Genomic DNA, 27,435 nt, shown 5'->3' with positions numbered 1-27,435 from the left:
TCAGTATACCTCGGTGGGTTTAATGAATGGCATATCTCCAAACTATTAACAACATTTTAACCCAACACAAACATTATAATTTATTCTCACATTTTATTTAAGATACAGAGGGGAGAAGCATGTAGTTTTATTTACCTCAGCTTTCTCTATCTGGAATAATTCCAAAGGAATAATGTTCAACACTTTTTTTTTTCTTTGTGGTTTTTTGAGACAGGGTTTCTCTTATGTTGCTTTGCACCTTTCCTGGAACTCACTTCATAGCCCAGGGTGGCCTCGAACTCACAGAGATCTGCCTGGCTCTGCCTCCTGAGTGCTGGGATTAAAGGCATGCACCACCACTGACCAGCTTTATCAACACATCTTATTGTGGCATTCTCTCTGCATGTCAAAGGTGTGTGTGTGTGTGTGTGTGTGTGTGTGTGTGTGTGTGTGTGTATGTGTGTGTTTGTGTTTATGTGTGTGTATCTGTGTGCTCATGTGGGACAGTTTTCTCGTTTTATAACCTGATATGAGTCTCTTAAGGTCTTTCACATAGAAAGAGTTGAACAAAGTAATTACACTGATAATCTACATTCCCAATTGTTATTTCCTGATCTTAGAGATTTACATAGAAGCATTTGAATAATTCAAAGGAAAAGTAGATATAAGGCTTTGTAAAGCCATATAACAAAAATAAGCTGGATATTGGGGATAAATCCAAATACAATTAGCTTATCTTTCTAGGCTGTGTCAACAAGCATCAGGCAGGCCTGTGACAGTGTAGTACATGATATGTAAAGGAAGGAAATATCACTCAATAAGTGTAGTTATTTAGTTTACTGGTTTTGATCTTGTTCTGACTTTTTACTTCAGTTATGTCAAAGGAACTAGGTAGGATTTTCCTCTGCCTCTCTCTCTCTCTCTACACACACACACACACACACACACACACACAATTTTAAAACATTTTATGAAACTAAATGGATTAAGGTCAAGTTGTCTTTGGATAGCTGTCTGTCTGCCCTTCTGCCTTGTGTTTGTTGAAGTGTTCCTACTTTCCTTGGCTACAGGTACCCCCTTGACTCCAACCTCCTTCTTTCCTTGTTCTTTCTACCTGGTGATTGATGTCCGAATTATCCTTTTCTTACTTTTCATAATGATGCCCACCAAAACTCCACTATGACTCTTTCTTAAGTAATTACATCTACAATAATCGTATTGCCACATTAGTTTGATTTTATAGTCCTGGAAATGAGGACTGCACCACATGGAATTTTTCGGTAGGACAGCTCAATTCATAATATGAAAAGCTGGACATTTCTTTTAAAAATATTTATAAATGCAGATGTTTTATGTGCATGGATATGTGTGTGCCACATGCATGCAGTGTCCATGAAGACCAGAAGGAAAATGTCAGATCCCTTAAACCCATAAAAATGGTTGTGAGTGACCAAGTGGATCCTGGAATCAAACCCAGGTCCTCTGCAGGTTCAGTTAGAGCTCCTAATCATTGAGTAATCTCTCCATCTCACAAAATCTGTACATTTCTTAATTGCATCTTGTTTATTGGATTTATAATGAGTAAGGACAGAAAAAATATATAAAAATTAAGATTTTTAAGTGTGATTAGGATTGAGTAACTAGGCACATTATTCACCCATTTTCACCCACACGGATGTAATTGCACCCTCATTCCCTGAGGGAAAAAAAATGTTTCTTTCAGACAGATGCAAGTGATATAATTTTATAATTTATTTATTTTTACTTCATGTCCATTGGTGTTTTGCCTGCATGTGTATCTGTGTGAGGGTGTCAGAACCCCTGGAACTTGAGTTACAGACAGTTCTGAGCTACCATGTGGGTGCTGAGAATTAAACCTGGGTCCTCTGGAAGAGCAGTTGATGCTCTTAACCACTGTGCCATCCCTCCAGCCCTTGACTATATTTTTTAATGTGTTTACATATTATAAAGGAAAATAAAATGTTTAATATTTGGACCACAATTATTCTTTCCTGCTGAACTAAGGAAGCTGACTTGCCTTTATATTGACAATTATAAATAAGTAGTAGCAAATGGTACTGAGAATGTAAGAGAGAAAGCTACATTAAGAGTGGTCTCACTTATCCACTTTAGCTAACCAGAATGCTTTAGAAACTTTACATTTAACAATCACCAATTATTTGCCAATCTAGGGAAAGGTGCAGATGCAGACTTACTCTGGACAGAATCTTTTGGGTTTTACCATTCCTTTGTGAGAGTGACATATGCTAAGGCTGACCTCATGCCTCCCCCTGCTTTGCTGTAGTAACAATGACACAGGTTATCCACTGGGAACATCTGCCTGTTCAGTGCCAAGTACGAATTATCCCACTGACAATCCTATTCAGGTTTTTATATAATCACAGCCCCCAAAACTGTCCTGTAAATTTACTATAGAAAGGTGAAGATAAAGGGAGATGTGTATTCAATAGTGGATTTATTGTTAGGACTGCTTGTCATCAGTGCACATGATCAAAAATTACAGAAGCATCTTAAACTCTGATGAAAACTATTATCCTTCTTTGCAAGTATGTGCTGTTGAAGTATGCATCTCAAACTCTAGTCCTTTAGGACTAGAATGGAAGAAAGGAGGAGGCTTAAGGAGAATGCACAGTTGAAGTCATAAATGAGGATGCCTATCATCTCTGTTGATCCAATGTATTAGATCCATCATTTGTACATAATATGAATGTTCTATTTTTAGTTAATCTTCTCATGATACAGAATGTGGCTTTTTTTTCCCATGTGATTGCCAACAATGTTGGAGCCTAGTACCTACACTTGGTACTGACTCTATGCATATGCAGAACCTCTTCTTCCATTACCATGAAAACAAAAGCAAACACAAGTCTTCTGCTATTCTTGCTGTCTCAAGATGTGTATGCATTGAGTTGACCTCCTATCTCTTTGCAGGAAGCATCGCACATAAGAAACAAACATCATTCTAGCCTTCAGCTCATGAATGCCGCAGCAGGTGCATCGCAATAATCTTGCAGAAATGAATGCTGAAGCAGCTGCACCACAATACTCTCCAGGACATGAATGCTGCAGCAGTTGGACAAGAGCTGAGCCATCTTGCAGGCAGGTACCATCCTGACCTCATGGGATAAACTTGCTTTCACTTGTGCAACTGTATTCCTTTAAATTATTAGACATTTTATATGGAAGGTCACATGCTGTTTTGTGTTTAATCACAATGATTTAAACGATTAAAAAATGACGAAAGTTAGTTATGCAACAGAAGGGATATTGTCCTGATAAATGTGAACACTGTGGGTGTTGCTTTTGGGGGTTTGAAACTCATCTCAATTTTCTTTGAAGCTAATCTCCTAAAAATTATTTCAAGATGGCTAAATATATTTAATTCAATTCTGCAGATGGAAGAAGTCTTCCTTTGAGCAAACTAATTTCCGTTCAGGGTTCTCGCAAAGAATGCTGCAGTCAAGGCTCTGTTTGTGGAATTATTTCTATCACACATTCCATGATGCTGTCCCTGTCATTGAGTATAAGCTTCAGTGAACATATTTTGGGCCAATATGACTGACACCTTCGGGGCTGGCAAAAATAGCTTACTGGGAAAAGGAACTTAAAGGAACTTGCCCCAAGCTTGGTGGCACTCCCATGTCTGGTGACCAGAGTTTAATCCCTAGGACCCACGTGGTGGGGGCATAAGAAGAGAGGAGAGAATTGAGTTGCCCTCTGACCTCTACAGGGTGAAGTATGTCAAGAGGGATTAGGTGCCAATAAATAAATACAACTGAAGAAAGGAGAGATATTATATAAACAATAAATAAATAAACAAAAGTAGTAAACTAAAGGCTTACAAGAACAAGAACTTTCCCCCAATTCTGAAGAACAAATCTAGGACCTTAGAGATGTCGAACATGTCCTCTCCTGTATCTGCTCCCATTAATGCTCACATATCTATGTAGGCGATAAACTCCATTAATAGAACCATTTGTTTTTTATCTTCTTTACAATTTTCACATTAATTAAACAAGAGAGTTGTGCAAACAGAAAAGATAAAACTTTGTGTGAGGACTAACTAGACTCAAGTTTATCTTTTCACATCAAATTATCTTCCATTTATTTGGTGGAACACTTCTTCATACACCTTTCTCATTGAGGAGGAACGTATTATTTTAGATAGGTGGTTCTTACATCTAAATATTAAAATAGCCTGAAAGGCTGCCTGCCCATGTGTGGACATCAACCTGAGAAAATGACTCAGAACCTCTGAGAGATTTTAATTAGAGCCCAGTTTTGAAATGCGTACTTTTTTAAAATAACTCATAGTGCCCTGGGTGACCATTCTTGAATGATCATGAAAGAGAGAACCATACCTGTGGCATCGACTAAAGTTACCAAAATCACAGGATATCTGCCAAATATGTTGAAGCCAGATTTCCAGACATGGTCAAGTAGAAGCTCCTAAATATAGGGGATTATTTTGTAAAATAATTCAAAGTACCATATCGTTACATTAATGTATGTATTTTAATTAATATAACTTCATTAAGGCTTGCTGTAAAGGATCTGCACAGGCCCATGTGAATCATGAGCATCTTCAGAGAAAACAGTGTATATCTAAAAAGCACACACAGTAGAATTCTTTGAAATTTCTAGTGACTGTTAAGGAGAATTGTGAAATGGATTTAAAAGACTGAAATCTTGAATTGCTGTTGAGGAACTATAGCAAGAGCCTGGGGGGAAGGTGGGGGTGGGGGAAGGAGGGGGAGGACAGGGGAACCCATGGCTGATGTGTAAAATTAAAACACAAATACAATAAATTAAAAAAAAAGAAAAAGTCCAATGTAGAATGATATTTCTAAGAAGGAGTAGTAGGTGTACACAGTTGTTTATAATTTCTCAGTTTATTTCTTTATTTCAAAGTGATGGCAAGATATTCATGGTGGGGTGGTGTCCCATATCCCTTAAGAAATGCCCAGTACACAGTCCATCTTACACATGTCCAGTGATTGAGTGTGCATAGTAGAATGACCAGTCTCAGTAGGGTTAGTGCACCTGCCCATGCTGAGATAGAACTGCGATGTTTATCTTTCTTCATCTGGCTTACCTCACTCAATGTGATCTTTTTTAGCCCCATGCATTTACCTGCAAAGTCATGAGTTGCTTTTCTTACTCAGCTACAAGAAACCTGCCTGAGGTTAAACTTCAATCTATCTGATTTGAAAGTATATGCCTTTCTCCATTAACCTTATATTGGTGAAACTGATCTCATAAACTTTTCAGCATTTGTTGATAATTACAAGTAGCTTCCATCAGAGGCCTCATTAATTTCAGTGGATACAAAATTTTTATTCATTTATTTATTTGGCAAATGCTTTCTGACATCAGAGTTACTGGGCCATTACAGATGAGTGAAAAGTTACTTTCTTTTCACACTGAGGAATAAGACTGCTGATTTACTGAAGCTGTTGTTCAGTATTTTAGGAAGAGCACAAGCCCAGATAGGCTTGCAGGAGCAACCATGTTCCCCGGCTGTCACTCCTTTTACACAGAGTGTGAAGAGATCATGAAAATGTGGTAAATATACACTACAGAATACTACTCAACTGTAACAAAAATGAAATCACAGCTTTGTGTAGATAGAACTAGGAAAGATTCTATCAAGTGAGTTAACCCAGATGGAGAAAGATGAACATCATAGTTCTCTCTCATTTTGTGCCCTTAGCTCCAAGTCTTCAGCTATGAGTATATCATGGAGTAATTATAGAAGTCAGGAAAAGTCAAAATGGAATATTGCAAAGATAGCCGGGCATGGGCAGCAATAGAGAGGGAAATCATAGGGTACACATGATCTGACCAGGGAAGTGGAAAAGGAAGGATCTAATTAGTGATGGAAAATTAGAGAGGGAAATACAGAAGTAGGGAGGAGGCTAAAATAACAGTAAGGATGTCTGACAAAGTCATAAGGGTCATAATAGCTATTTATCTAAAAAAAAAACATAATATACATAATTCTCTGTCTAAATATATACATATATTTTAAATGAATTTTTCTCATCTGGGCTGACAATGCTCCCTCTAAGAGCCAAAGCCTACCTGAAAAGAAAAACAACCCATATACCAGACATAAAAAGCCCTCTTTTGAGTTATCAGGATTGTCCAAGAGACTACCAAAACATATTGTCTATTGCTATTGCCCTTGGTTGCATCCCTAGAAGTGGAAGGAATGTCCCTATTGTGAAGACACCATGTGCTTCAGGTCCAGAGGATCCTGAGCTGGATCTAACCTGAAAGCCTCCTCCCTGAGAACTAGCTTTCATGGTACCAGAAAGATACCATGCATACAAACTTCCAAGAAAAGTGAGTAATTCACAATCCTGCTCAGCTATGATGCCTTTGAACCACAACAATGACTTGCATGTGACTATTACCCTAATGGTGCAGTACTGTCACACATACTTTGGCAGTAATGAACAACTTTCTAATTGGACTTAAGACCTGGTCAACAGCAATAAATTCATGCCTCATACTAAAAATCAAGTCAAATAACCAGTGCTAGTGAAACCATGGTAATTGGAGGAGGATCTACAACCACCACTTTACTAACACAGCTGAATCCCTAACTATACTCTGAGTATTGGTCCTTATAATGTGAGAGCAAAAGTTATGTTTTAATTACTGTACCTAAGAGGTCCATGAAATGAAAATGCCTCTAACCTATAAGCCCCTTGTCCAAAGGCAGATACTTCCTGAAATCCTGGAGGCTACTGTGTATGGGAAATAACATGTCACATGTTTTCCCTCCCTTAAACAAGTTTGTTTGACCCAACTGCACTGGCTGTGCTTGATCACATGTAGGTGGGAGGTAGGTAAGCAGGAAATACATCAGGTTATACGCTTGCCCCTTATTGGACCTTATTGGAAATATGGTGACCTTATAGGCTTGGCTTTTTAAGCCTCCATATAATATGACTCATTGCCATTTTCTGTAAACCCCAGAATGATCCTGGCTAGAGTCCATCATCCTAGCCAATATTTAGTTAAAGCTTGCTTCAAATTTGGCTCAAAAATTGTAGAACTGGTCTTTCTCTTGATTTTCAGGTTTAACAACCCATAGGTAAGTGTAGTACTAACTTGCCATCAAGGAAATTTCTCTTTGCAATGCATGGAGACCATTACAAAAAGCCACAACCAATCAATATGGAGAGATTTGCAGTCTAGTTTCCATGGGTACATCTACAAATCAACTTCTGTACTGTAGGCTCAGGATGGTTTGAGAAAAAAAAGGGGGGGCAGAAAAGACTGTAAGAGGCAGAGGATCAGAGAGATTGCTGTGGGAGTGTCTCTCCTAGAAATGTCAAAAGTTACATCCATAAGGTCTCACCATGACTGCCCAAACATGAGATGAACAAGAATGGGGGCAACAGACATGCCAACGTGGGCAGGGAAAAGCCCATGAGGCCTCCGCCCTGCACAGAGCACTACAAGCAGCTAAGGAATGCTCAGAGAAGAAGGAATAGTTTCTCCCAAAGAAGTCCACATCAATAGATTATCCAACACCAAATGTTCTGTCGTCCCTGAAAACATGCATGCAGTTAGTATCATACAGGTTAAGCAGGTTATATTAAACATGTATGTATATATATATATATATATAGAGAGAGAGAGAGAGAGAGACAGACAGACAGACAGACAGAAATGCATGCAGTAACAATTAGCAAAAAAAAAAAAAAAAAAAGAATTAAGAGGCCATGAACGTGAAAGAGAATGAGGGAGGGTAGATGGGAGGAGCAGTTAGTAGAGAAAAAAAGGGAAAGGGGGAAGGGGAAATAATGAAATTATTTTAAAGTCTTGAGAATAAAAGACAACATGTAATAAAATGAGTTGTGCACTATTTAAGAGAAAAAGAAAAAAAACTAGAATGTACTACCATCTTGGAACTCTATCATTTCTCTATAGCCTCTGAAGACATCTGGCTACTCAGCGTTTATATATCTTCATCCACAGATAAATGAGATCCTACCAAGTAGATCCCCACCCAAAAAAATCTATAGAATACAGTAATGTAAACTTTTTCCCAAAGAATTGAAAGAAACAGTAAAATTATTAGAATGAGATGCTTCCAAGAATATTGAAGAAACTAGGTGCTTATAGGAACTTTGAAACTTAATGTTACATTATTAGATATAGAAATGAGTAAGTCTGATCAGAGCATTAAGATGACAACCAATGAGGTCAACTCTTCTACCAGAGAGAAAACAGGAGATAAAAATGACAGTGTCGCCAGGCAGTGGTGGTGCACGCCTTTAATCCCAGTACTCAGGAGGCAGAGCCAGGCAGATCTCTGTGAGTTCAAGGCCAGCCTGGAATACAAAGTGAGTTCCAGGAAAGGCACAAAGCTACACAGAAAAACCCTGTCTTGAAAAAACAAATGGCAGTGTCTAAGAAATTATCAACTGAAGAAAAGCAAAGAGTAAATACATTATCCTACATAATTAAATATTTCCTCAGGTGGACATTAAAAATTTCTTCCACAATGAAATTAAAGGATATGGTATATTCTTTTTTTTTCAAAACTGGGCTCTTTTAATAACATCTCACATAAAAATAAGTTTCTCTTTCCACTGTAGTCAGAAATACTGACATATCAACTGACTTCTGAGACAAAAAAGAGATGTTGAAATTGATAAGAACGTACATCACAAGTCTCTTACATCATGCTTAGGAGGTGAAAGCATAGTTTTGATGTTTGGAATCACACATTGGTTTTTGTGATTGGCGTTATTTCTGTCTTTGTAAAGTTATATAGAAAAACTCACATTTGTCACCAATCCTGAAGACCTGATTTTAACCCTGTAACCCACACAGCAGAGGGTTTCAATGCCCACTCGTTATCCTCTAACCTCCACATGTGTGCGCAGCATGTGCACATCCATGTACCCACACCTGCAATAGGAAGATTAACTACAGAAAAGCCAGTTATGTTCTACACACCATCAGTGTTTCCTGTTTCGGCAGGAGTGACTGACTGGTTGCTTCCTATTCAGTTTGATGCCTCATTGATACTTTAATTTCACAAGTGGCATTCTGTGTTATGAGAATGATATTCAGCCCAGCCTCGCGTTAGATGCCTGGCACTGGGTTCACCAAAGAACACAGACTGGACCTCAAAACTTGCCAGTTTCCAGATCACATGGAGACGCTTGAGTCTGCTTAGTGTGCAGTAGCTTGGAGGGTTGCTACAATCTCTACTTTAAAACATTTCTCTCTTTGAATTGGGAAGTTCCGAATCTCCACGACTGAAAGTGTAGAGGACAGAATAAGCGATGTTCAGCTGCACTTGCACTGGTCCTCTGCTCTACATTTCTCCTAACTGCTAAAAATAGACTTATTGAGAGGATAACATCAGCAGGCAAGCTTAGAGGACGATGCTACCATGCACTCCCTTCCTCATTCACTGGAAAGGAAAAAGGAAAGTGAAGAAATGGGAAACATTCGGAATAGAAATTCATAATTCTGCACTATCAGATGATTTGATTTGCCAAACACAGGATATGCCAACTGCTCCCATTTCCCTCAATTTCCATTTCTTTTGGCCTAACTACAAATCTTTTGGTCCTCTCCATCCCTGGCCAGCTGTCTCTTTGTAGCCACACACTATGGGAAGCAATAGCCTCCCCTCACTGTTAGAGGTACTTCCTACTTTAAAAGTCAGTTTGTTCTTGTTTTCCCTAGGAGAGATTTCCACTGTCTTATCATTTTCTATAGCTGTTTGATAGTCTGTAATTTAACCTCAAACTTTCAAGTGTTTCCTTCAGTTGGTAAAATATTCGCAACATTGTTTAGACCCAAGATCCTCTGAAGAATAAAACGGCATGATTATAGATTGGCAATCATCCTTAAAGCACCTGTGCCTTCTGCTCTCCTGCAGCCCCCTTTACTGGGTGGTACAAGAGAAGGAGAGAAATGCATATCAGGGAAGCATGATAGAGAGGAAATCTGTACTGCATTCCCATATTTAAGAGAAATATTTTTGAGTAATTTCTATGTTAACTCCATTCTAAGTTATCACTTTCTGCCCATGCACAAGTGATTTACTTTGTTTTGTGGGCGCCGGTACACATCCATCCTGAGAAGCTATTGTATTTTTCATTATCTGCTTTCCTCATCATTTGGCATATGGTCAGAGCTACTTTCTCAGAATCTAAACATTCCCTTCCTGGGAGAGCAGGAGATTAGAAAACACAGAAAGCTGCCAGACTCAGGAAGCAAATGAAATTCAGAAGGCTGAGGAATCCCAGAAACTTACAAGACTCACTAAGTACCTCCCAGGGCTGTTTCAGCAGGAAAAAAAAAAATATTCAAGAGGAGGGGACAGTGGTTGCAGCTTGCAAGCCTTCATGCTGGAGGCCTTTTGAAGATAAAACCAACCTGGGAGTCACCTAGGATCCTACAAGTGACCGCAGCAAACTCTCTGATTTACCAAGCTCAACTTAAAGGAAGCTATTTTTTGGTCTGCTGTTGGTGCAACCATCTGGGATAAATATACATTTGTTCATGCCACAAAATGCATCTTTCAGCGTTTTATGCCTGTGACACCCCAAGAACACAGCAGAAGGACAAGGCCACATATGCTCCTATTTTTGTATCTGCCCTATCTTTAAATTATATGATTTCTATTTTAAAAATAAGCAGAAAGTATGTGCTTTTGAGTAAACCAGAGAGCTCAGGAAATCATATTGAAAAAAAAATTACTCTCCAAAAGCTTAGCTATAGTAAACTGTAATGGAGTGTCTTGAATTAACAGACAATTTTTTATTAGTGCAGCCCACAGGTTTTGCTGCTACAAAACAAAGCGACATCAATTTCTTCTTTACCAAATCTGCAGAATGAAGAAAAGGGCCCAGAAGGAGTATGTGGAGATGGTCAGATGGGAATGACCAATGCATAGTGCACTCATGAGTTGAAACAGTGTGAAACCCACTAGCTTGTAAAATCAATGAATTCATAATCATAATACAGTTTTTAATGTATTAAAAACTATTAAAGGAAAAGAGGGGGGCATTGTGAAATTTATGGAAAGGAAAAGATAGCAGGCAAATCCAAGGAACTACAGATGATTAAGTGCCAGAAAGGCTTGTTTGGTGGTGTTTTAATGACCTATGAGAAATATATTGTATAAGACCAGATCATTTGCTGTGGTTGATTGGAGTGACCCTGCAAAGCCATGACACTACAACAGTACTATGCACTGGCCAAAGAATTTGGAGTTGGAGCCTGGGAGGAGTTATGTCACTCAGGCTGTTTCTGTGGAGGAATTGTAGGAACCTTGGAGGCAGGAAAATAAGTGGAATGTGATGCTGACCTGGGTAAGGGGGATGACCCCTGCTCCCTAGGTTGCCCTCCCACCAAAACACTGGAATTATTAGAAACCAAGAGGCTGGCAAGGAAAGAGCCTACCCAGGGGAAGATGCCCTGGGTGGGACCAAAGTGGGAGGAGAGTTAAAACTGAGGCACAGGGGCAGAGGTAGGTCATATTTGTAGCTTTTAAGTCCCGCCCCCACAACCCCCACCTCCCATCCCCCACCGCCCTACTCCCCAACTCCACCCAGATCTGTGTCCAGGACCCTCAGCCCTCTGTTTTCATCCTAGGCTGGGTCACTGGTCGACTTCTTTCCCATCTGTAATGCTGACTTTCTATCATGGACAATCATCAAGGATTCTGCTGCTTTTACTCTGGGGCATTTCCCAGGCTCAGACCTGTAGCTGTCATCTCTATCAGCAGCCTAGAAAGAAGGTTAGAGGAGGTGGATGAGGAAGGTGAAGGTAGCCTGCTGGAGAAAAAGTAGAAGAGCTCTGGGGCTGGTATCCAAACAGAACCAATGAGGAGAGAGGAAGACCCCTACTTTAGGCCCCTCTCTCTCTGGAGAGAAACTTATCTCATCTCTGGTCTTCTGTCTTTCCCAGATGTTCAAATCTTAGTCATAGGAAAGAGTTTAGCAGTCCCCCAGATGACCCTCAGGAACCCTGCACAGATCTCTTCGCAGCAGCTGCCCCTTCATTTTCCTGTTTGAGAAGGTTATCTTTACGTGCCTTTGTCCCCTGGAAGGATCCTGGAAGCTCCCTTAGTTAACTACCTCTCAACCAAGACCCCCACAGTATTCCTTCCCACTCATGTCATTTCCTTATTTTTTATTGATTGATGTACTTATTTACTCTAATCCCAAGCTGCCAAGAGGACAACTGAGTGTGGTCTGAGCTCTAAAACTGTGAGCCAAGAGAAACCTTTCATTCAACACTTGATTGTCTTTGTTTTGTATTTGAACACTTGACCCATGGACTGACTTCTTGTCTTAGGCATATATTCTGATTCATGCTTCACACCTCTGATAGATGAGCAGACCTCTCCATATTTATCTTCCATAATCACTTTCATGAAAGTTTCACTGGTGTTTTATGAAGTTCAATGTAATGTACAGAATGAGCAATCCATAGGCCTCTAGCCGATGGAATAAACTCCTGACTCAAAAAAATTAAGCGGAACCAAAATCAAATAATTGATTTATTTGTATAATCACCTTTACTATCATCACAATCAAAAAAACCACCAATCATAGTCACCACTATCATACTATCATTATCATCACAGTCATTATTAGCATCAACATTAGCATCACCACCAATCACCATCTTCATCACCTCCATCATTATCATCATCGTCATCAATTGCCACCACCACCATCATCATCACTATCATCACTAATCACCAATCATGATTATCCCCATCATCATCATCATCATCATCACCATCACCATCATTTTTCAAAACTATACAACACTATCAAGCATACCAATGTCCTAATACTGTATTCTTCAATGCATTTTAAGTTGATAAGAATTTCTAAAAACAGATAATAAATCATCTTGGTGTAAATTAACTTGATAAAATCTCCAAATAAGTTAAATGCTTCTAGTCTAATTCTGTATAGCTTCAGATACCAGGTGTAAGCTGATGGTTAAGAATGTTTCTGCAGGTGGTCACTGAAAAGAATTCCACTTGCAAGCTCATCTTCAGACTCACCCTAATGGTATTGATTTTGGTGTGTGCCTCCCCAGAATCTGGCACAGGGCACTGCACAGATTGGGGGCCTGGAAAGTGTCTGTAACTGGGGAACAGAGGCAGCAAATTTGCAGCTCCATGCCAAGAATGCATATTCATGACTTTGTTTTGGAAGTATTCTAAATGTGGAATATAATTTACACTAATAAACTTTGAATCATTCTTCATGGGAACCCCTGCTGTTCTAATCAAGAAAGCCAACATTAAAAGGAAAAAAATCTAGGTATATCTATGCTGGCATAAACTCTATCCCCTAGGATTTCCTCTGTCATTTAATCTAATTATACCCTATAGTCTTATGATCATATAAAAACTTTCTTAATGAAAAGAAGAACATTACCTGCATCTTTTTACCACTTTTCAAAAAAAAAAAAAAATAGAACTACGAAAGAGAGGTTAAGGAAATCTGAGATGTCTGATCAAGGTCCTTATCTTTGCAACACTTATCTGATAATTGTATTTGATTCTGTATGTTCTGTCCTTACCATATCCATTTAATTCATACCATTTTCATCATAATAATTTTTTACATTAAGAAATGACAAATTATGGATTTATTTTTAAAATGCCTATGTTTTCACTTTTGAAGCAAATGAGGCTAAGGATGTATTTCTCAGTAAGTGGAAACCTGAAATCTAATCTAGTGTAAGCTACAAACATTGAGATTTCATCTTATGGATGCAGTCACTCATTTTATTCAATTAATAGATCTTCCATTTTACCTAAATATATTTACATAGAATTTAAAGTGGTTCAAAATTACAACCAAGATCTCTCAGTCCTTTACAGCTCCTGAATTTAAATGGAGTATATGAACACAGTTTGTTAAATCACAAAAAGAAAAATGTTTCCATTGTAGGATCTCAGACATGCAAAACAAATTCATATATTTACTACACTTCAACAAACAAGTTAGAAAAAAAAGCAATAAATAACCTTAAGATGGAGCAAAGGAACACGTTTCATAAGGGTTTTCTAAAGTTCTTTCCATAATAATTAATCTCTTTCAAAACAGGAAGACCATAATGGTTGGAAGATGGCTGATGAACTGGCAAAGGAATTCAAGGACCTATAATAACGAATAAGTACAGCTTTAGATAGATAGATAGATAGATAGATAGATAGATAGATAGATAGATAGAAAGAAAGATAGATAGAGATAGAGTTATATGTATATAGCTATTTTCCCCAACAGAGATGTGTGTTACAAGATTTAATGACCAGATAGTCTTATCGAGCACTTATACCCAAACTTAATTGATAATAGGTTTGCAAAATTAATATGGATATTGAAAGACAACAAAGCTGTAATTCAGATAAATTAATTCCCAAAGCAATGAAGAGTAGGAAATGAATTTGCTTAATTCTTGTTTCCCCTCTGGGCCATGGAAACCAGATATGGTGACATCATGAGCCAGAAAAATATTTGCCTCAAATGATAACAAAACAGAAATTTATTTAAAATAATAATGTGTAAAAATAAAGAAGATATCATCCAGGGCCATTGTATTTTCACAAATTCTTATGTTAGCTTTTTCTCTAATGAAGTATCTGTGCTCAAAACATTTCCTCTAAGAATCTTCACTATATATTATTTTTTAAAGCATCTTGGAATTCCTCCATTCCTATATCTCTGTGTATGGAAATTTAGTCCACAAAAAAAAAAAAAATCATACTTCACTCTATGAAGTCATTGAATGACTGGTAATAGACATAAGCAGCCTTTTCATTGCACCATTCATCCTCAGAAACAGGTAGATGAGCTGAGTTTTAATGATGTTCTCCAGTATTTCTCATTTTGTATGTTTATATATGATTTATACTACATACACATATACAAACATATATATTCACACACACATACATGCACCTTGTTATGATTAATATATATACTCAGTCTTCTATAACTATAGACCCAATACCTAAAGATTTAATCGATGGTAGATAAAAAATATGTAAAACAAATTATCCATGAGAAAGCTTATTTCTCTTGCCATTCTTCCCAAAGTAATACAGTATAAGAATTATTTACATAGTATTTACATTGTATTAGATATTATGAATGACTGAAGCTTAGAATAATTTATATGCAAATCCCATAATATATTATTTAATAAACCCATCATCTGCATACTTGGGTATTTATAGATTTTTTAGTCTCAGCAAAGTACTGGCAAACAGTCCCCTGTAGAAATGGAGGGACATCTTCCTATAAAATCAAATGTACATACTCAGATGCACACAGACACACAAAGCACTTTGCTAGAAAGAATGAAGCTATGTAGAGTTTATAGTAAGTTTTAGTCCTTGTAAAGTTTTGTGAAGGTGGATGTTGTTAATGGTGCTTTCTCTTCTTGCCAAAGATGCTGACTGGCAACTGTGATTCCCAGTTCAAATGTGTGATATTCCAGGTTAGGTCCTCTTATACTTTTAGAAGGAAGAGTCACTAACTCATTAAAAATATACACAAATAAATTTTACAGTTCATTTTTGAAAATATTTTCTCTAACCTGTTATTTCAGAATGCTAATGGATTTTTTCTGAGTTAATGGAATAATACATTATATAATTCTCATGATGAGAATTTAGTAAACAACTGAAAATATGTATAAACAAAGTCAAACATACATTTGTCTCTTTTAAAATATGTCTCTACCTAAAACTGTCTTTATTATAAACTATCACCAAAGATTATGTGCCACTTATTATTTTACTGACTGTAATGAAGGATGTGCAAAAGAAAAATCCAAACTCAAAGTATGTTAAATGCATGTGAAATAAATATATTTGTAAACAAGCATGCATATGATAAAAAAAAAAAAAAACAGGTTGACATCTATCTTCCACCTCCCTTTAGTTTAGCATGTTAGAATGAAGGTTTCCTTAAACTTAATAAAGACCATGGAGAGGAGAGGGTTGTACTAATTCATACATTCAGTTTTGTGGCTATTTTTAATCAACAGCATTTACTGAACTCCCATGTTGCCTTAGGAACAGTACTAGCATCTAAGATAGATACATAGCATTTGGCCTACTCTGCTCTAATTGCCAGAAATGACCATGAATGGAAGAATTAGGAAAGTGGGAGAGAGGAAACTGAGGTTGGTGAGAACTATTGTCTGTGATACTGGTCTTCCCTGTGCAAAGAGAAGGGGACCAAAGAAAAAAAAAAGGAAGATGGGGCAGGAAAAACCATTATATAATATAGCTCCAAGAGACATTCCTGAAGTGCTCACAGGAGTCCCAGGAAGTGAAAACCCATGGGAAGACACTGGCTCAGGAAGGAAAGGCCTGGCCCTTGTTCATTCTCCTAGAGCAGCTCCCTGGACTTCTCTGGATGCCACAGCAGACTTAAGATCTCCAAGCCAAGAGCTTTCTATTGTCTCCAAGTCAGTCTCTTTCTTGATGGCTAATCAGTCAAAGGCCCTTTCATGGATACCTGTTGTAGAATATTATTTTAAGATGTATTACATTCCTTTATATGCTGTGGGATACTTATTTAATGGTGCAGAGATGTGTTGCATTTTTTTATGTTACATGTGTTCAACTCTGTAAAGCTGTGTTACTTTGCCTGCCTAAAACACCTGATTGGTCTAATAAAGAACAATAGGCAGGGTTGTTGGGCGGAGGGAATAAATAAGAGGAGAAATCTAGGGAGAAGAGGGAAGAACAAAAAATGGAGAAGGAGGGGAGAATACCAGGGGCCAGCCACCCAGTCACACAGCCACAAAGTAAGAAGGAAAAAAAGACAATAACATAAAGAAAGTAAAATGTCCAGATGCAAAACATAGTTAAAGAGGACATGGGATAAGTTAGAAAAGCTGGCTAGAAACAAGCCAAGCTAGGGCCAAACATACATAAGAAAGAATAAGTCTCTATGTATTTATTTGGGAGCCAGGTGGTGGGTCCCCAAAGAGTAAAAAAAAAAAAAAAAATTACAGTTACCACTGACATAAAAAGTGCAGTTAAGGGTATATTAGTTAATAATCATACTGTAAATATATAAACCTTGTTAGTAATTTATTTATATTACAATATAGACTCATCCTATATGATACTGTGGAAACCTTAGAAAACAATGCTCTCTCTACAAGAAGGGAATTAAGAAATCTGAAGTCTTCTTGATTCACATCCAGGAACAATGGCACAGATATCTGAGTATTAAAACAGGATAAAGTCTTTGACACAGGGCATCAAAATGTGCAAAGGCTTCAATTAAGATAGGGAAGTGATGGACCAGTGACCAGTGTCTCCATGGTGAACAGCTAAGGAAAAAAACACCACATTGTGGGATTAGACAAGGACACAGACAGATGCAGACACACACACACACACACACACACACGTAATATATATATATATATATATATATATATATATATATATATATATATATATATATCTACATTTCCCCATTTCCTGCTTCCATTGATGATAGGATGGCCTTGTTTGACAAATATAATATAGCTACTATAATGTTTCAGGTTTTTTGAGGCTTGACTACTGACTCATTACATACTTCATCAAGACTTACTAAAATATTCATATTGAGAAAAGCCAAGTGCCACTCACCTTGTTGTTGTTGTTGAATTGGCGCTACCATACTCGATACTATCCTGTAGTGAGGGAGCCTGAGATACAATGTGCTAAGGAGAGAGACCAAGAGAAAGCCAGTCTATGAGAAGGGAGGGAGCCTGGAGCAGTAGAAAGGGAGAGATAGACCTCACCAGTCAGAGGGAAGCTGGGAGGGAGAGAGGGAGAGGAAGAGGAGGGGACAGCAGGGAGACAAAGCAGCATAACTGATCTGTGAGTTCTGTCTGCCACAGTTTGAGTGTGAAGCATGTGAATTACAACATGATTTTGGTTATTCCAGGATCACAATCACATGGAGAAGAACAGCAAATGCAGACTAAAGCCAGGCTGGGAAGCAGGAATCCTTCCAGCTCCTTCAAGCCTTTGAGACTATTCAGAAGAAACTCGGGTCTCATGAACCAAAAATCAGCTGCAACTGTTAAGCCTTCCCCAAATTCCTGACACATAAAAATGGCTGTGAGCCTATAAAACTGTGGTAGTTTCATGTCATGGAGTCTGGAAATAGTCTGTGACTCATCAGTAGGAAACTGAAACAGACTTTAAGGTAGGAAGTAGGTAGCTAAGTTATCTGAAGCTATGGTATCAATGCCCTGGCTTCAACTCCAGGCATTAGTCTTCTCCTTAGAAACCAGTGGAGAGCTTTTAAAAGATAAACCTAAGTGCTCTATATTGATAGTCCTCAGACAGTTGGTTAGAAAATTAAATTTTGAAAGTGATTACTTGGGGCAAATGCCATTCATGTTTATTATATAAAAGTCATCCAGCTAGACACCAAGTAGAAAACAGGAGGGGTGACTGGAATATCATGTTTAGAATAGAGTACTTAGGATTTTTCATAACTATGACTAAGCACCTGACAGAAATAATTGAAAAGAGAAAAGGTTTCTTTTTAATTGTGGTATTAATCCATCAAAGAATGAAGGGTATGTGGCAGTACAGCAGCTCACACCATGGTGGAGAGAAAAGAGAGGCAGGGAATGCCTGTGTAAGCAGGCTTCCCTCTTCCCACCACAACTGCACTTCAGATCCGACACTACCAGACGGTGCCACTGGCACTATGGGCATTCACCTCTTAATCAGTCCTCCCTGGGAACACCCTAGCTCACACACCTGGAAGTGGGTATATTCTCTTTCTGGCATCTCTGAGTTCTATCAAGCTGGCAATCAAGATTAATCACACAGAATAAAAAGAACATATAAAACAATTAACAAAGTTCAAAACTCAAAAATTTCAATAAAACCCTCAAGTATTTTTTCAGGACTTATAACCCTTTTAACACGTTGATTGGAAATACACTGCTGGACTGATATCCGTTGTTCAAGGGTAAAATGCTTGACTAGTCTGCTTAGTCCTTATTTTCAAACACAATAATACACACACACACACACACACACACACACACACACACACACAGTGGGTGAGTGATACTGAAAAAGCTAAAATATGATACAATAATCAGAACCTATTAAAATAGTATCTGTTGTAATGTTAAGACCTAGATAATATAGGCAATTATTTTCATACATGAGATTGGGTATACATTCTTAACAAACATTCAAATTATCCATATTCCTGATCCTCTAAGCTTGAGGATCTAATAGCTGTGACAACACTGGCACTAAGTAGCAGCCAGTGCATTCTCAAATAAAGGACAATTTGAATTAAATTTAAGTATTTTTATCACTTAAAATAATTTGAAAATTCAGTTTGGCCAGCAGGAAAATAAATTTAAAAAAATCAAAACTTTTTTTTTTTCTAATTAGATACATCAACTGAAATTTGCTGTTACTTCCTGTGTGTCCATCATACTTGTGATTTTCATGAGAGCTAAACATCTACTGGGGGCAACTCTGTCCCTGAAGTTGACCCTGAAAGCCAGAGACAGCTTGGGGGAGACTGAAAGAGGGAGGTGGTCAAGGGGTTAGAGGGAGAAAGATGAAGAGGACATAGAGAAGAAAGAGAAGGAAGAAAAGCAGGAGGAAGAGGGGAGGCGGGTCAGCAGGAGGAGTCAAGGGACTGAGAAAGCAGGAGGAGAAACAAAAGGTCTGGAGGGAGAGAGGGAGAAGGGGGTGAGGGGGAAGAGGGAGAGGGGATGAGGAAGAGGAGAAAGCAGAGGAGGGAAACTGGGAAGAAGACCTGTGAGGAGAGAAGAGATTGGCAGAAGTGGAGGGGCATGGGGAGAATCAGGATAGGGGTCCCCAGAGTGGCGCTTTCTTCCTTGTCCTCTCTTGGTGTTTGATTTGGTTTCTTATTTGCTTGAGCTGAAGCACTGCCTTGAGGATACTTCCCAAAGGCTTTAAAAGTGTCCCTGAAGTACTTCCTGATCCTCACTTGTGGCAATAACTTCACTGAAGACCTTGGGTGCAGAACAGTCACCTGCACAATTATGAATGTCAGTGAGGTGAAGAGCAAGAATGTTGTAGAAATGGCAGCGTTTAGAAGGTTGTGTTCTCTCTTATTCCAGTCAGGCACAGAGGGTAAAAGAGAGGGTTGGGAGAGGATTATGTATATAGTTATAATTACAAGTAACTCTCTCACACACACACATTCTCATACACATTCACAAACACATACTCTCTCTCATACCCACACACTCACAAATACACACAGCACTCACACACACGTGCTCCTACAACACACACACACACACACACACACACACACACACACACACACACAGGATTGTCACTTATTAAGTCTTGTGGTCTTTTCTTTGCTCAGAATCTTGATTACTATATCTGTCCCAGTATTCTAAAGTCTGACTCATTAAACCAGTGCATACATATTGCTTTATTCTTTTCCTTGTTTTAAACACATAACATAACCCTTTTAAAAAAAAAAAGTCACCATTTCAAGAATACTGCCTATAATCAGAAGTATAAAAGAAAGCAGGAAATTTCTGCAAGAATAAAGTCTATCTTCTTCTCTAATGCATTCCCCATCCATAGTCTCCTACTTCTATCATCTATCCAATTGCTTTTCATATTAGAAAACTGTCAATATTCTTTCTGCCTCTGTTGTCTCCTATGGAAGGCTTTGGGATTTTTGTTTTCATTAAACATGGTGGCACAGATGGGGGGGCGAGAGCACAGCTTTCCTGCCACACTGCATCCCAAAGGTCTATGCACAGGGTATGGAACACTGGATGTGAGCACTGCTGCCCTGTCAGATGTCTAAATATAACCTTGCGAGAAGGAAGCAGTCCTTCTACTAGCATGCATCTTTAAAGAGAAATAATCCTTTCCCACTGTTAAATCAGGGCTTCATAGGGAAACTTTAATTAATTGATTCACTGAACCTGTTCTTCATAAGAAAGGAATATACAATCATTGTTCTGTACAAGTAAAAAAAATCAAAATGACCTTTGGGGGGAATAAAAACATGAGAAAATATTTTCCTTTTCTGTCACCTGTGTCTTCTTTGACGGCAATCACTTTAGGAGTAGTTGTCCCTCTTAAAATAGATAGTTTTGATGTTCAACTTTGTAAGTATAATGATAGACCATCTTTCTTCCAATATTTCAAACAAAGATTTTTGTAATGAATCCCATGTCCTCTAGAGGGGTGTGCTAAATTATCATGTCTTGGCACATGTTGAGGCAGGAAAATCCTGGCACAAAGCTCATTTTTGAAGCAAAGTAGAAGAAAAAGAGCAAATATCTGATTAATATTTGAAACCCAGCACTATGCCACCTAGAGCTGGCAATATGGCATTCCCTGCTCTCATTGGTATGGCTGTAGCATGATACATCACACTTTTTCTTTGCTATGTTTTAAAGTCTGTATGAAAATAGAAACTATTTGAGATTTAACAACAAGCCCACTAATTTGTAAGAATAACTCACATTGCTGAATTCCGCTCATCTGGTCATTCTCTTTTCTTTCAGTGACTGTTGACAATACAGTGTTTACAGCTCCTTAATCCAGTTAACAGAGCCAGGCTTTCGATCTGAAGAGGTACTTCTGTGAAGGGATCCATGGAAACAATTATGGTAGTTTACAAATGTGTAATTTTCAGTCTGGTCACAAGATATTAGCTAACTATAGAAATGGTAATTACACCGTTTGCGGGAAAACTAAATAATCTTGAATTCAGCTTGTAAATACTCTTATGTTTAATGATACAGTTCCCAAATAAGTCAACACTTCCAAGACATGAACAGAGATATAAAGGGGGGGAAAAAAACTCAGATTTGGAAACAGTAAAAGGACACAAATAAAGGCAAGATGACAAGATTCAAGGTTGTGAATGTTTCTAATGTTCCTGAGAGTTGCCATTGTAGATGATTTGAATTAGTTTTAATTTTCAAAGTTTCTTACTTGTTGGGAGTGTGGGTGCATTTTAATCAGCTAAGCACAGAACTGCTATTGAAGGCACCCACAAGCATTGAATTTAGGCTAGATTTGCCTATCAAATTTAAACAGGTGAAAGAGTGACAAAATAAGGACATGAGTAGTTATAAAACCACATTTTTCAATCCTTATTTCCTATTCCAATATCTGGTTTTTCTCACTGAAAGAACTTTTTATCTAAAACCTAATTTAAGGGGAACATTTAAAAGGAAGTTAAAAAAAAGTGAGAGTTAAAAGCAGTTATCAAAATTCACAAACACTGCTTCACATCAATTTTTATTAACTTTTCATATTTTGCTGCATACTTTGCATTTAGCGTCATTCTAGATGTGATAAAATACTTTCAAGTGGCACAAAAGCAGTGACTTTAAGAGATGTTCAGGTTGATTTCAAACACCCTTCAGTGTAATCGTATTCACAAATAAATCTGATTTATTTCCAGTCAGTATTTTGACATGGAAAATTCAGTGTATCTCCATCCTAAAATTTATGTATGACAAGAGGATTATAAATCTTTTATTACTTGCATCATTTTCAAACATCATTAAAATAGAAACTTAACAATTTAAAGGTTTTAGTGCAATTGTCAATATTTATGAAATAATCCAATCCTATTCCCTGGTGGAGGGAAATCAAGCCACTTTCTCTGGGTAAAAGAAAGGCTGCATTATAACAATGAGACTGTAAGTATCTCACTGAGAAAATGGCTTAGTTTGTGTCTTTCCACTCCCAATTAAGCCTAAGAATCCTTTCAAATAGGAGCAGTTAATTTAACTTCTTAATCATAAAAAGATATTTGACTGTTGCAATAAACATTCTATTGATGGAGAAAATTGTTGTTTTCAAATGTTTCCTTTGAGACATTGCCAATGAACTCCAGTTCCAAATATGTTTTGAAAAATATTAACTAATGTGGAATAAACTGTAGAACATAATGACTTGTATTTAAATGGCAATAAATACATAAACTAAAGGAAGAAAGAGTGACTAGTCTATCAATAAAACAAAATTTAAAATACAATTTTGTAAATACTAAAAATGTTTATGTCCTTAAAAACACATTAAACTTACATTTGTTAAAATTATATTTTGATTGTTCTCCTATCCACTTCAGCTGCTATTTAATATAAATGAAAGCTCATTAGGGAAAGAAAACAAAGATGATAATAGAGAAAGAGGTAAATATTTTCAATTATACATAGTACATTTAAACATATTCAATATATGAATTTATTAATATACTTATAAGTGATCATTAATCTGCTTCATGTATAGTTAAAGAACAGATAACTTTTAATCATGAAATAAATAATATTTAGATGCTATTCCATTTAGCCTCATTTACTTTCTTCTGACACTGAGACCCATGTCCTGGCAATTTTCTAAACATGGGATGTCTGGCCTAGCACATAAGAATCATCCCATAAATAGCTGATGGATTATTAAGGAAATAAAGCTCCTAATTTCTTATTCAATTTAAATTTCAAATGTAATCCAATAATTTAACTAAATTATCACTCAGAGGTAGCTTGAAATAAAATAGCTTTCTAATACTTCTCAAAGTGTGTTTTATTTATTCTTTAAGACAGAATTTCAGGTAACCCAAGTTGAACACTGGACATCTGATCCTCCTGCTTCATCCTCCTGAATACTGAGATTATAGATATGTGCAACCATAACTGGTTTGCTCATGGGCTGCTGGGAACTGGACCCAGAGTCATGAATTCTAGGCAAGCACTCTACCAACTGAACTACATTTCCAGGCCTGTTTTCATTATTTAAACCAGTAACATTATCATAAAGATATTAAAATCACATTTTAATGAGCATTGTCATTTTAGTATGTTTCCTACCAATTATAATATCTCCTGGCTAATTTATCAGAGTCTTGCTATGTAGCCAATTCTTGCCTGGAACTTGGGACTCTGTTCTCTGCATCTCAAGTACTAGGGCTGTGGATACCAGCCTAAGCTGTGTCCAGGTCTGTTATAGGTGTTCGTTTCATATGGTCCTGAACAACTTGATATTAAAAACACTGGGAAATAGATTGGACTTGGAATCATTAAATGTTTATTTTCAGACTTGTCTACAGATTACCAGAACCAATCTTTAATATGTATCTCACACAAATTTATTGTTTAAAATATTTTGAAGGTAAGAGGTTTCTCTTTATAGGAAAAGAGGTATGTTTACACACAATGGTAAAACCTGTGCTGGCTGACATGCCTGAAGTTCCAATTGAAAATGTCAATTGCTTGAAATGAGGGGTCATTGACCAAAGTAGTTACCATGCGGAGATGATTCTCCAGGGCTCTATTGCACTAGGAGGCTAGTGTCTTTTCTATCTCAATTTCCCAGTGTTTAACTTGAGCATAATTACATTTTATCTTAGTGTTTGGGAAAATATGTCATAAAACAAGTAAGGTTTCTTTATACATATTTTCTTATTTACAAATAAATTTCATTTGTGTAATGCATTTTAAATTTACAGAAAAATGATGGGTATCATTATGAAGGGAAATAGGTAATATTGCTATGAGCAAGTGTCTGCAGTAAATTCAGATTTAGTTAATTTAACATAGCACTGTTCATTAAAACAGTTCAAAGATCCCACCAACATCCTTCATGAAAAGCAGCTGTTTTGTCTCAGACAGATTGTTAGCCTTTCCCAGTTTTTGATGATCTTGGGAATTCTAAACAGAACTAGTCCAGGATATTTCAAGGCATCCTAAATTAATACTCATTTGATGATTTTCCTCATGATAGAATTTGATTTATTGGTTTGAAGGTTTACAAATGTTAACTGAATTTTCTCTCAAAACACAATATCCATTTACATCCTCTTAAAAAATACAGTATGTCCATGATTGATAAATAGTCTCCTATTTTCTGATGATTCTTTCAATGTGTGGTAAAAATGCCTTTGGAACATATCAAATATTGCATTAAATCTAACATCTAACATGAATTTTTTTTGAGACAGAGTTTCTCTATAAAACAGTCCTGGCTGTCCTGGAACTCATTCTGTAGACCAGGCTGGCCTTGAACTCACTGAGATCTACCTGCCTCTGCCTCTGCCTCTTGAGTGCTGGAATCAAAGGTATGAGCCACCATCTCCATGCATGAATTTTATTTTGCATGAAACAACTCATAGAGAATGGTAATATAATTATAGAATAGTCTCTGTAAAATAAAAATATCATCTATGAATGTTATAAAATAAGACTGCATTATTAAACACTATAAACATCCATCAACATGCATGCGTGTTATATAATTAGCATGCGTGATTAAATCTTTATCTTTATATAATATGGATATGTGTGTGTATATGTTTTACTTAGAGTTATGCTATGCATTAGTTTCTAACTTTGAATGATTATTGAGTATAACACAATTCATCCAATAATATGCATTTCTACTTAAAAAATATCTTCATCACCAAGTCTTGGAAAAGTCCTCTTTACATTTGTTCTGACTTTGAGTAAAAATAGTCTATTATTGCCAGTAAAATTGAGTCTTGGCTTAACAGGCAATAAATTCCTGCCAGACAGTCACAATGATGGAATGTAGGATTGGCATATGCCTCTCCTACAACTCAAAAATATCTCTGAAAAATTGAATATGGTCACCGAAAACACCTGACACATGTGTCCAAGACTCCGTTGAAAGACAGGATCCTAGCTTAGGTAACTGCCAGCTTGCAAACACAGCTGGTCTCATTAACTGATACTAACCCATCCATTGTCTCATCTACTTCTCAGAGTAAAGAGTATTTCTGCCTATTTCCTAGAAGTCTCCTTCCTCTAAAATACCCAAGTCAAACCAGAACTTTGCTTTCTCTTCTACTTCTAGACACTCTAAAACCCTTCCTAATGGTTAAAAAGAAATAAAAATATGCAATACAGACAATAGAAAGAAACTCACTTTATCACAACTAATGGTGTTTACTCTGTTTTTACTATTTTTCAAGTATAATATGATTAAAATTTTCAGTTGTACTGTATGTTGGTTCAACATAAGAAACTTAGTAAGAAAATAATTCTTGAATTGGAAAATTTTCTTGTACCCTACAAGGTCAAGTGAGTCAAAATAACAACTAATGGGATTCATTCACACAAAGTGTTAAGTTGTCTATCTTTGGCCAACATATCTGTCTTCTTCAATAGCACACATTTTGTTAATAAATGTGTTTTCCAACATTCCATATAGTTTTCTTTACAAAGTATTTCCAAGTGTCACTGAATCATATGTGGGGAAGTGGGGGAAGTATAATCCCCCCTGGATGCTAAAGATGTCTCTAAATTCTCCAAGTAAAATATAACGCAACACTCATGATTCTTCTAGAGTCACAAAGAAACACAGACTTTAAGACATTCCAAAGCATCTTTTGAAGACACTGAAGGCATTCAAGTGGATATCCTCCCCTCTCCAAACACTTGCAAAGTAACATGGAGCACTATTTAAAGTGTCCTAAGAGAGGAAGTCTAAATTAGATTTTCATATTTGCGAAATATAAAAGACTTGAAAGACTTATTGGGGGGAAAAATAACTGTTGTTCTTTCTAGGTTGGCAGAGGAAACTCCAAGGGTAACTACAAGAAGACAGCCAGAATATAGTGCCATACTTCATGTTCACACATTTTCTGAGTGTAAATTATTGCACTGGTGGTGCTTGCTGCATTCCTTAGCACCACAAATTGACCCATCACTCAAACAAAAACAAAAACAAAACACACACACACACACACACACACACACACACACACACACATTATACAGCATGCATTTACTTATGTCTTTGTCTGCCTTCATTGACTGAGATTGATTGTCCTCATAGGCTGTGAACTAGAATTATTGGGAAAGCTTCAAAAATGTACTTTAGAAATCACAAAGTCAGGAATTCTGATGCAGAGCTGAAGAAGTAGAACAATGTATAAAGCACTTTTCACACAAGCAAGAGAACCTGAGTTCAGATTCACAGAAGCATGTAAAACCAGGGCATATAATACATGTATCAGTGATGCCATTCAAGCAAGGGAACCTGGGTTCAGATCCCCTGAACCTATGTAAAAGCTGGGCACAGAGCACAGGTATCAGTTGTCCCTCAGAAGAAGGAGAACCTGAATTCAGATCTGTAGCCAGAAGTTCTCTTGTGTTTCATGGGGCCTGTGGTCAGAACAAATCTCTCTCACCCACCGGTCCCATAGCTGCTTGGACCTAAATTAACACACAGAAGCTTCTATTATTTACAAATGATATGGCCTAATGCCTCAAGCTTCCCACTAGCTAGCTTTTACATCTTAAATTAACCAATTTTTATAAATCTTTACTTTGCCACATGGCTTGTGGTGTACTGGTACTTTTTACAGCTTGCTTCTC

General features: G+C 37.2%; 1 protein-coding gene across 1 annotated transcript in view; it reads right to left on the bottom strand.

The window, feature by feature from the left end:
* The window catches only part of Pcdh15 (protocadherin related 15), a 1,427,876-nt gene that overhangs the window by 1,362,597 nt on the left and 37,844 nt on the right, over positions 1 to 27,435 (bottom strand). The gene's annotated exons all lie outside the window — the stretch shown is intronic.

The sequence above is a fragment of the Onychomys torridus genome, chromosome 18 (genome assembly GCF_903995425.1).
Source record: "Onychomys torridus chromosome 18, mOncTor1.1, whole genome shotgun sequence".
Lineage (NCBI taxonomy): Eukaryota > Metazoa > Chordata > Mammalia > Rodentia > Cricetidae > Onychomys > Onychomys torridus.
Note: the sequence above shows the minus strand (reverse complement) of the source record. Positions and strands in the feature narration are given on the sequence as shown.